This window comes from Chrysemys picta, chromosome 9, assembly GCF_011386835.1.
Source record: "Chrysemys picta bellii isolate R12L10 chromosome 9, ASM1138683v2, whole genome shotgun sequence".
Classification (NCBI taxonomy): domain Eukaryota; kingdom Metazoa; phylum Chordata; order Testudines; family Emydidae; genus Chrysemys; species Chrysemys picta.
The window spans coordinates 54,509,091-54,518,023 of record NC_088799.1 but is presented as its reverse complement, the minus strand read 5'-3'; the positions used below and the strand labels follow the sequence as shown (position 1 = coordinate 54,518,023).

Here is an 8,933-nt window from a genome sequence, read left to right as displayed (position 1 = left end):
ACTCCTTTGTCTAGCTTCTTTGTTCGGACCCGGCTCGGTGTAGGGTGCTCTGCCCAGGTATGCAAGACCTAAAGTGGCCACATAGCTGAGCATATGACTCATACCTGTGACTCAGAACTTGCCCAGACATGTCCTGTGCCTACCTGCAGTTTCCCTGCCTTCTCTCCTCCCCTGAATTAAGGGGAACCAATCAAAGTTACTGGCGGGAAACTGCCTGAATTTGCCCTTAAAACCGGATATTTTCTGATCAGACCCCTGGAGAAGGTCCTAGCTTTGCCACCTTGTCTGATCAGCTAGGGGTCTTTGGGGGGCCCTCTCCCCGCTCTCGTTTGGTTTTTGAGCATACCCCTGTTTTTAAACTCCCCTCCCACGAACAACGAATTTGTGCCTGGAGATCTCCTGATTATTGTAAGCGAATCGAGTCCTCTCTGCGTCTTCTGATGCTGAAACTGCTGTTCCTGCTGCTGCTTTGGGGATTGGTAAGGAAAAATCTCTTGCACACTCCCCTTGTTCTAGCTGCTGGCTTTCTTTCCCCAGCAGGCAGACCCAAGCTAACTCCTTGGTCTGTATCTGTAATCTGCTTCTAGCTCCGCAGCACCTTTGCTGCTAGAAATAAGCCTGCTTGCAGCCATCACTAGTTAAACACCACCCCCCTTGAAGCTGTATCCTGGGCACACACCACTCTGCCCTCTGGAACTACCCCTAGTATAAGGTGCACCCATTAGGTTAGATTTAGCCTTTAGTCTAGATAAATTGTAATTTCATTTTGCATAGTTGTGGCTAAATTAGGTTTAGAAAATTGCTTGCATCTGTAAGTTAGGCTTAAAGAATTGTTGTGTTGTGTTTTATTACTTGCTAATTTGGGTACTCTTGGTTAAGTTAAATCATAGATAAGATTTTGCTGTGTTCTGTATAATTGTGTCTCTGCTGTTTAAACTTGCAGCCTGTCTGCTCTCTGTCTCTCTCTCTCTTAATCCCTTCCCCCACATGCTCACCCTGCTTCTACTGCTGCCAAACCTCAATTGTATTACTGAAGTCTAGCATAAAACCCCATTGGTTACCCTTTTTCTCTCTAACACACCTCACATTTTACATTTAACCACTGTGACATATTTTTACCTAGAGTTGTTGGTTATTTAACACATTTTACCCATAACTGTTAGTTGGTTATATGCTGCTGTGACACACCCTTTATATAGGAACTGTAAACTACCTGTTACATTTATACTTCAGTGTTAATTGGTTACCAACTGTATTGTACCCCACTATTGAAACTCCCTATCCTATTTACTAAAAGAAACCCCTCCCCAATTGTTTACCTTAACAAACCCCATACCCCTCACTATTGAATTTTCCCTGTTTTTGCATTTTCTTAATAAAGTTTATTTTGCACTCCACCAGTGCAGTAGTTGTCCCCCAAGATCCCCTACCTGCTGGCAGGGTCAGTATTTAGATACCGTGTCCTTCCACTCATTCAAATGAGCTCTTTCATTGGGGGTGCATTCCATTATTTCCGAGAACATCTCATCTTGCGTCCTGTTTCTCCCCCGCCTTATCTGAGATAGCCTTCGGGATGGAGGCGGGAGGCTTGAAATTTTGCAGCTGCTGGAGGGAGGGATGAAAAAAAGAGAGAAGTTTTTAAAATGATACATTTTACAGAACAATGCTTATACTCTTTCATGGTGAACAACACTATTCACATTACATAGCACATGTGATTTCAGTACAAGGTCGCATTTTCCATCTTAATATTGAGTGCCTGTGGCTTTGGTGTTAGAGATCACAGACCCAGGTCTGGGCAACAGAATTCAGCTTGTATGCGGCCATGGTAAACTATTGTCTTTTGGCTTCTGCGCCCTCCTTTCCCACATACCAAGCAAAGCCTGTTGACTGCTGCGGTTTTCCTGTTAACCTTCAGCAGCAGAAAACAAACTAACCCCTCCCCCCCCCCATCCAATTCTCTGGGATGATCACTTTATCCCTCCCCCCCCACCGCGTGGCTGGTATCAGGGAAGCTCCCTGCTAGCCAAACGCGAAAAGCTCAGGCCCAATTTCCCCTCCCTCCCCCCCGCTTGGCTAACTGCAGGGAAGGATTTCTCTTCAGCCACAGGCAAACAGCCCAGTAGGAACCTCTGTCCCCTTAATTAAATTCCCGTATTTCAACCAGGTTACCATGAGCGATATCACTCTCCTGAGGATTACACAGCGAGATAAAGAACGGATGTTGCTTGAATGCCAGCAAAAACCGGGACCATACGCTGCCAGGCTTTGTCATGCAATGATACCAGATTACTTGCTACTAGCATGGCGTGGTCAAGTGTCCTACCATGGAGGATGGAATAAGGCTGCACTGCCCAGAATCCTTGTGGCAAGGCTTTTGGAGTACCTCCAGGAGAGCTTCATGGAGATGTCCCTGGAGGATTTCCACTCCATCCCCAGGCACATTAACAGACTTTTCCAGTAGCTGTACTGGCTGCAAATGCATCCCAAGTCCTCAGGGCAAAGTAATCATTAAAAAACGCTTGCTTTTAAAACAAGTTTTATATTTTAAAAGGTAAATTCACCTGAGTTCCCTTCCACTGGGTCATGGTCTTGTATACTGGGTTGGGAGGATACTTCAGTCAGGCTGAGAAAAAGATCCTGGCTGTTGGGGAGAACAGAGTGCTGTGTGCTCTCCGCAAGCTCGTCTTCATCCTCCTCCTCTTCATCTGCAGAATCCTCAGGTGTAGCTGATGAGATTACCCCCGCCTCGGAATCCACGGTCAGAGGTGGGGTAGTGGTGGCGGCCCCCCCTACAACTGCATGCAGCTCGACGTAGAAGCGGCATGTCCGTGGCTCTGACCCGGAGCGACCGTTTGCCTCTTTTGTTTTTTGATAGGCTTGTCTGAGCTCCTTGACTTTCACGTGGCACTGTAGTGAGTCCCTATTGAGGCCTCTCTCCATCATGCCCTTGGAGATTTTTTCAAAAGTTTTGGCATTTCGTCTTTTCGAACGAAGTTCTGCTAGCACTGAATCCTCTCCCCATATAGCGATCAAATCCAGTACCTCCCGTATAGTCCATGCTGGTGCTCTTTTTCAATTATCGGCCTGCATGGTTACCTGTGCTGATGAGCTATCTGTGATCACCTGTGCTCTCCACGCTGGGCAAACAGGAAATAAAATTCAAATGTTCGCGGGGCTTTTCCTGTCTATCTGGCCAGTGCATCCAAGTTCAGATTGCTGTCCAGAGCGGTCACCATGGTGCACTGTGGGATAGCTCTCGGAGGCCAATACCATCAAATTGTGGCCATACTAACCCTAATTCGAAATGACAATATCGATTTTGGCACTACTCCACTCATCGGGGTGGAGTACAGAAATCGATTTTAAGAGCCCTTTATTTCGAAATAAATGGCTGCGTTGTGTGGACGGGTGCAGGGTTAATTCGATTTAACGCTGCTAAATCCGAATTAAAGTCATAGTGTAGACCAGGCCTTCCACATGGTCATTTTATTCCAGAATTCGTGTCTGCACATGAAGTTATTCTGGAATAGTTATGCTGGTCAATTTCCCTGTGTATTAAAGGCATATGCTGTCAAAAGAGAGGTGGGGTGGAGAGGAGTCGAGGAAACAGTTGAGAGCAACAAAAGTTGGAAAGTTTAATAGAGAGATTGCTTCTGACCTTGTGGATAGGTCTTAAAGTCTGCTACTTCTCCAAGGCTGTGTGAAAACAAGTTGCCTGATAGGTGGGAGAAGTTGGTGTTTCTGATTTTGAAGGAAAATCAGCTGTTGCATGAAACCTGGGGTGAAAGGAGAGCTTAGCAAAAGGGAGGGGTCAGGACATGTGGATGAGCTGGGAGGTCAACTCAAAGATTAAATCTGTGATAGGCAGCTTCTGGAGAAGCCATGGAGACTAAGCATGCTGTTCTCAGCTTCTCTTACTGCTGCAGAACCTCCTCCTTCAATTTTGGCTGCACTTTTCCCTGCATCTCCTTATTTATGCACACCCTATCTGTGGCCCTATGAAGTTGCAAAACTGCCTCATCAGCCTCCTCCTGATGCTGGCCAAGGTGGCCATCCACCATAACAAGAGGAGAATGCTGGACAGGGAGGTATTTTGCGACTGTGGGGTCTATTTCCATTACTCCCTTCGCTCACGTATCTGGGTAGAGGCCCTCTGGGCTGCATCCACTGGCTCCCTAGACACCTTCCAGGAGCAGTGGGTACTGTCCAGGATTCTCTGCTAGGCGTCCCCCTCTGACTCCCTGTTTATGACCCTCTGACTCTCTCTCCTGTTCCTGTTTTATAATTTGTTGCCCCCTGAACTTGCTTGAGGCCTGGGTTCAGTAGCTCCTCCCCTTAGGCTGTGGGAGGGGCCTTCCAATATGTATGGCTTGCACCCCTAGGGACTTCAAGAGGTACGCTTACTGCTGCAGAACCTTCTCCTTCAGTTCTGGCTGCACTTTTCCCCACACCTCTTTATTTACACACACCCTATTTGTGGCCTCACAAAGTTGCGAGACTGCCTCATCAACCTCCTCCTGATGCTGGCCAAGATAGCCGGCCACTATACCAGGGGAGGAAGTTGGATGGGGTAGGGGGTGCTCTGTGGCTGTGGGGCCTACTTCAGATCCTCCCTTAAGTCATGTGTGGGGGAAGAGTTCCTTTGGGCAGTGTCCACTGGCTCCCTGGACACCTATGAGGAGCAGTTGGCGCTGTCTGGGGGGGGGAGTCTCTGCTTGGTGTCCCCCACTGCATCCTTGATTTTGAACCTGTCTTTAATGTCTGGGTGTACTGGTTGCTCCCCGTAGGCTGAGGAGAAGGGCCTTTAGCTGTGGGTAGGACCACACAAACCCATCCTGAGTGCTGCTATTGGCACCCCTGTGTTAGAAGAGTGGCACACAACGGTGAATGGTGGAGGATGGCAATAGTGGAAGCTGCTGCCATTTGTTCCCCCTAACTACCAATGTGTTTTGATGGTAGGGCAAGAAAAAGCTTTGCAAGCTACGAGCTGCAGAGACTGGTGGTGCTTAAGGAATGTAGAACTCTGCTCAAACATGGTTAATTTTTCTTCAGTGATGTTGATACAAGCATTAGTTCCCCCTCCCCCAAACACCTTAAGGGAAGAGGAAGGATGAGTAAAGTATATTTGTAGGGATGTGAGATGCAGCCACCTGGTGCTGCCAGACATCCTTGCATAACTTTGTCACAAACACAGAATAAACTAACATTGTCTCTGAAATACAAGAAAATGTGGATTTCAAGGAGACAATTTGTGTCCTGTCTCCTATTGCAATAAAGAAGCAGGATACCCACTCCCTCACTCATCGTAAAGACATTTTATTCAGCACTCTAAGACATATTGAGGAAATATATCAAATTTCAAAAGAAAGGAAGTCAGAGCTGAAGTGTGAATTAGCAATAGACAAAAGTGTAGATGACCAGAGATTCTATTCTCCGACAATTCCATCTCTCTTTTAGAAAGCAACCAGCTCTCAATCTGTGTTTTGCCACGTACAGTAATGGTGCTATAGAATAATTAGAGAATGTTTGGCTACTACTCAGGAAATATATTACTTAAGGAATTTTGCATTTTGAAGTAGTTTATTTCACAAATAACAGCCATCTATCTGTAGGGACTGTAGGCAACTATCCAGAGGTGCCACTAGACTCCTCGTTTTTAACCAAAGGCTTGTCAGTTGCTGCCTGTTTGGCTCCCACACATAAATGTCTATCAGTCTTCTGTAGGATTTCTCAGGCCCTCAGGACTTTTGAGGGTGAAGCAGCATTTTAGTGCCCCCTGGCTATTGGGGTTGCCATTTTAAAGTAACAGGAAATCAAAGAGCAAGAAAATAAGCAGTCCAACTGCAGGTTAGGAGCTGCTGGCAAGAGCACACACTTGCACCTGGACAGGATAGTATTTATTAAAAAAGTCTTTTTGCCCCCAAAAGGGGAAAGAATTGCACAGCTCAGCAAAGCAAAGGACTCCAGGCTTTTCCATAGCCTGTATGCCCACAATGAGAAAATAAAAAGCCTGCAAGTGTAGTCTGACTGAGGCACGTATTAATACATGGGTTTTGTTTTAAATGAGGGAAATAATCCCCTCGTGGTAAGTGAATCTATCCGTGGTGGGGGAGGGGGCGAAGCTCTGTCTTTAGCTGCCTGGACAGGGGTGACCGACTGGGTGCTGCTTTAAATGCCTAGGAGTCATAGTATGCATCCGAAGAAGTGAGGTTTTTACTCACGAAAGCTTATGCCCAAATAAATCTGTTAGTCTTTAAGGTGCCACCAGACTCCTTGTTGTTTTTGTAGATACAGACTAACACGGCTACCCCCTGATACTTTAAATGCCTGTGGCTCCTCTTTAGACAGGAACACGCAGAGAGGCTGAGGATTGGTGCTAGGCGCTGTATGGCCGCATGGGAGAACACAGCCCCCCAGCGGAGGCCAGCATTTAAGACAAATGACGTATGGCTTGTGGGGGAGGGGGCTGCGGGACCGCTCCGCTTCCGCCTGCGTCCCGCGTTGGGAATCGGGGCCGGACAGGTGCTGATTAACCAGGACAACACTTTCCAGCGGGCTCCGCGCAACGTCGGCTGCCTGTCTCGGGGGCAGCCCGGCCGCGTTGTTGCATCATGGGAACTATAGTCCTCAATCGAAGCACCTCCCCCTCCGCATTGCCGCTGTGTCATGGGAACTGTAGTCCCCGCGCCCTGCGCGTGAACATCTGCGCGAGGGGCAGCCCCTCCCCCTTCCCCTCCTGGGCTGTGGCCACGCGCGGCGGTTCCGCTTCCCCCTCCGGCTGCCGCCGCCTCGGTGGGTCCCACTGCCGCCATTGCAGGAGGCTCTGTGCGGCGGCCGCGCCGTGCGAACGAGAGGTCCCGCCCCGCAGCCCCCTCGGCGACTGGCTCCTTTCCGGAGGTGGGTGGCGCCGCGGCGCAGCGGGCAACCCCGTCTGCCCCCGGTGAGTTCAGCGCCCGCTGCGCACCGGGGCGGGGACCGGCTGAGGGGGCAGCGGGGCCGGGTGGCCGTTCCCTCCGCCGTGCACGCGACCCGGCGGCGTGTGCATGGCCTGGCCCGGCTAGCGGCTGGGAGTCTCCCACCTACCGTGGGCGGAATCCTAGCCCTCAGGCTGGCGGGTGGCGGCGCCTCCCCGCCGCTTCCTCCTGAGTCGCTTCCTTGTTGGGGATCGCTGAGGTGTAGGCAGCGCCCTCTCTGCCCAGCCCCGCCGGGTAGGGAGCGCCGGTCCGCTCGGCACAGAGCCTGTAGGACGGAGACCAGGTGCTCAGGCACCCGCCGCCAGGCTCCTGCAATTCCCCCAACTGCGAAACTCCGCAGGAGAGTGCACTCCTCCCTGGCGGGGGCGGCGCAAGACGGGGGTGGCGTGGGCTGCATGGCACGGTGGGGTGGCGGGGTCAGGGTTTTGGGACACCTGTGTGGGGTGGCGGGGGGAACCTGTACGGACCTTACACTGCAGTGTTAGGGCTGTCAGGGTTTGGCGTAATAGGCCTGGTCAATACCTGGCTGAAGCTTAGGGCTATGAAAAACTTTCCGTCCTGTATGACATGGTGGTTGATCTAACCCCTATTGTAGAGGTAGCTACCGTCTCGCCGAGTGAATTTACTACAGCCATGGAAAAACACCTTCCATAGTAAGTGTCTATGCTACAGTGACACAGCTATAGGTGATTTTGGGATGGCTGCATAATAATAGTACTTGCAAAAACATACTCGCAACAACTTTGTGCCCCACCATCTTGTAATCACTCCAAGAAATAGCACATGAATAAGACAGAAGTAGACTTAAATGAGCCAATATATTTGTTATTTCACTTTAATACTGCTTTTAAAGTTGTAATATAATTCCCCCCTCCCCAATTCTCTTCCTTTCAGATACTACTTTCTGCTTTTAGAAGTGCCTTCATGTTCAACAAAACTTAATGGGTAATGAAATTGTCTGTCTTTCTAGAAACAAATATTGAGTTTTTAAAATTTTTTTATGTATAGTTATTTTCTTATCATGAGTGATTTTTGGTGTGCTCACTATATATCTTGCTGTATAATATGTAGTTTTTAAAAAAAGACACCTATAGATTTATCGTGCTGCTGATATATGCTGAACTTAATTTGTGTAAATAGACATGAAAATTTAGGCCTGAAACTAAGTACAACCTGTGTTTCTCCCTATCCTGTTTGTCTTTAATTCTCATAGATAGGTATGATAGAAGCACATTTTTGTGGGGTTGATTTTTTTTCTGGGGCTGCTCTCTAAAACTTAAAGGTCATCCATGTTTTGGGAGGTGGGCGGTACACCATTGACCTCTGTGTAATTTTAACAAGCTTTACAAAAAGAATTAACAGAATTCTTAGTAAAGTTTTACCCAAACTTAGTTTTTGTAACTATTTTTCCAACAGAAATATTTCTGGTAAATAGCTGTGTTTTATGGGATTTCTTTTTCTGTAACATTCTCCTGTAGTGTAAGCAACCCAAATATTGCAGCATTCCATTACTGTGTTTTTTTTATTGGAGAATTCCTTGGAGGATCAGCACCCCATGTTTGTTTATGCTTTGTCTCAATGTAGTTGCCATTGTCTCTTTTTTTTTTGTTTTGTTTTGTCGGTTGATGTCACTTTCTGTCTTCTGGCTTGTTTTCTTCTTTTTAATTTCCTATTTTTGTTCTTTTTTTTCCTGCTCCCCCCAGCCCTGCTCATGAGAAAACTATAGAGTTTAAGGCCAGAAGGGATCATTAGATTATATAGTCTTACAGGCCATTACATTTCAGTCAAATACCCCTGTGTTGAGTCCAGTTACTTTAGATGAATAAAGCATTTAGTTCTTAGGAGACTAAACTATTGTTTGCCACAGGCAGCGAACAGGAGAGACAGGTGCCACCAAAGTCCTTGCAATGGCAGGAAACTGATTAGGTGAGATGTGGCTAGATGATCCCAGCACTC

The 8,933-nt window shown here is 47.9% G+C and overlaps 1 protein-coding gene and 1 long non-coding RNA gene across 6 annotated transcripts in view; one reads left to right on the top strand and one right to left on the bottom strand.

Moving 5' to 3' along the window:
* Positions 1-252: 252 nt before the first annotated feature.
* The window catches only part of PAK2 (p21 (RAC1) activated kinase 2), a 93,076-nt gene continuing 84,395 nt past the window's right edge, over positions 253-8,933 (top strand). The window contains exons 1-2 of one of the 5 annotated variants that reach the window (XM_008171767.4): positions 6,747-6,900; positions 7,872-7,922. The gene's annotated coding sequence lies outside the window, so the exon portion shown is untranslated. Of the gene's footprint in view, positions 480-6,735; positions 6,944-7,871; positions 7,923-8,933 lie in introns of those variants that run through there. The other 4 variants (XM_005303630.5, XM_065557118.1, XM_008171772.4 and 1 more) reach the window with 4 other exon arrangements.
* On the bottom strand, positions 1,368-6,544 carry LOC135973514 (uncharacterized). The gene is made up of 2 exons (XR_010590391.1): positions 2,565-6,544; positions 1,368-1,605 (listed from the first exon to the last, which is right to left on the bottom strand). It is a non-coding gene; the product is annotated as an uncharacterized LOC135973514 (long non-coding RNA).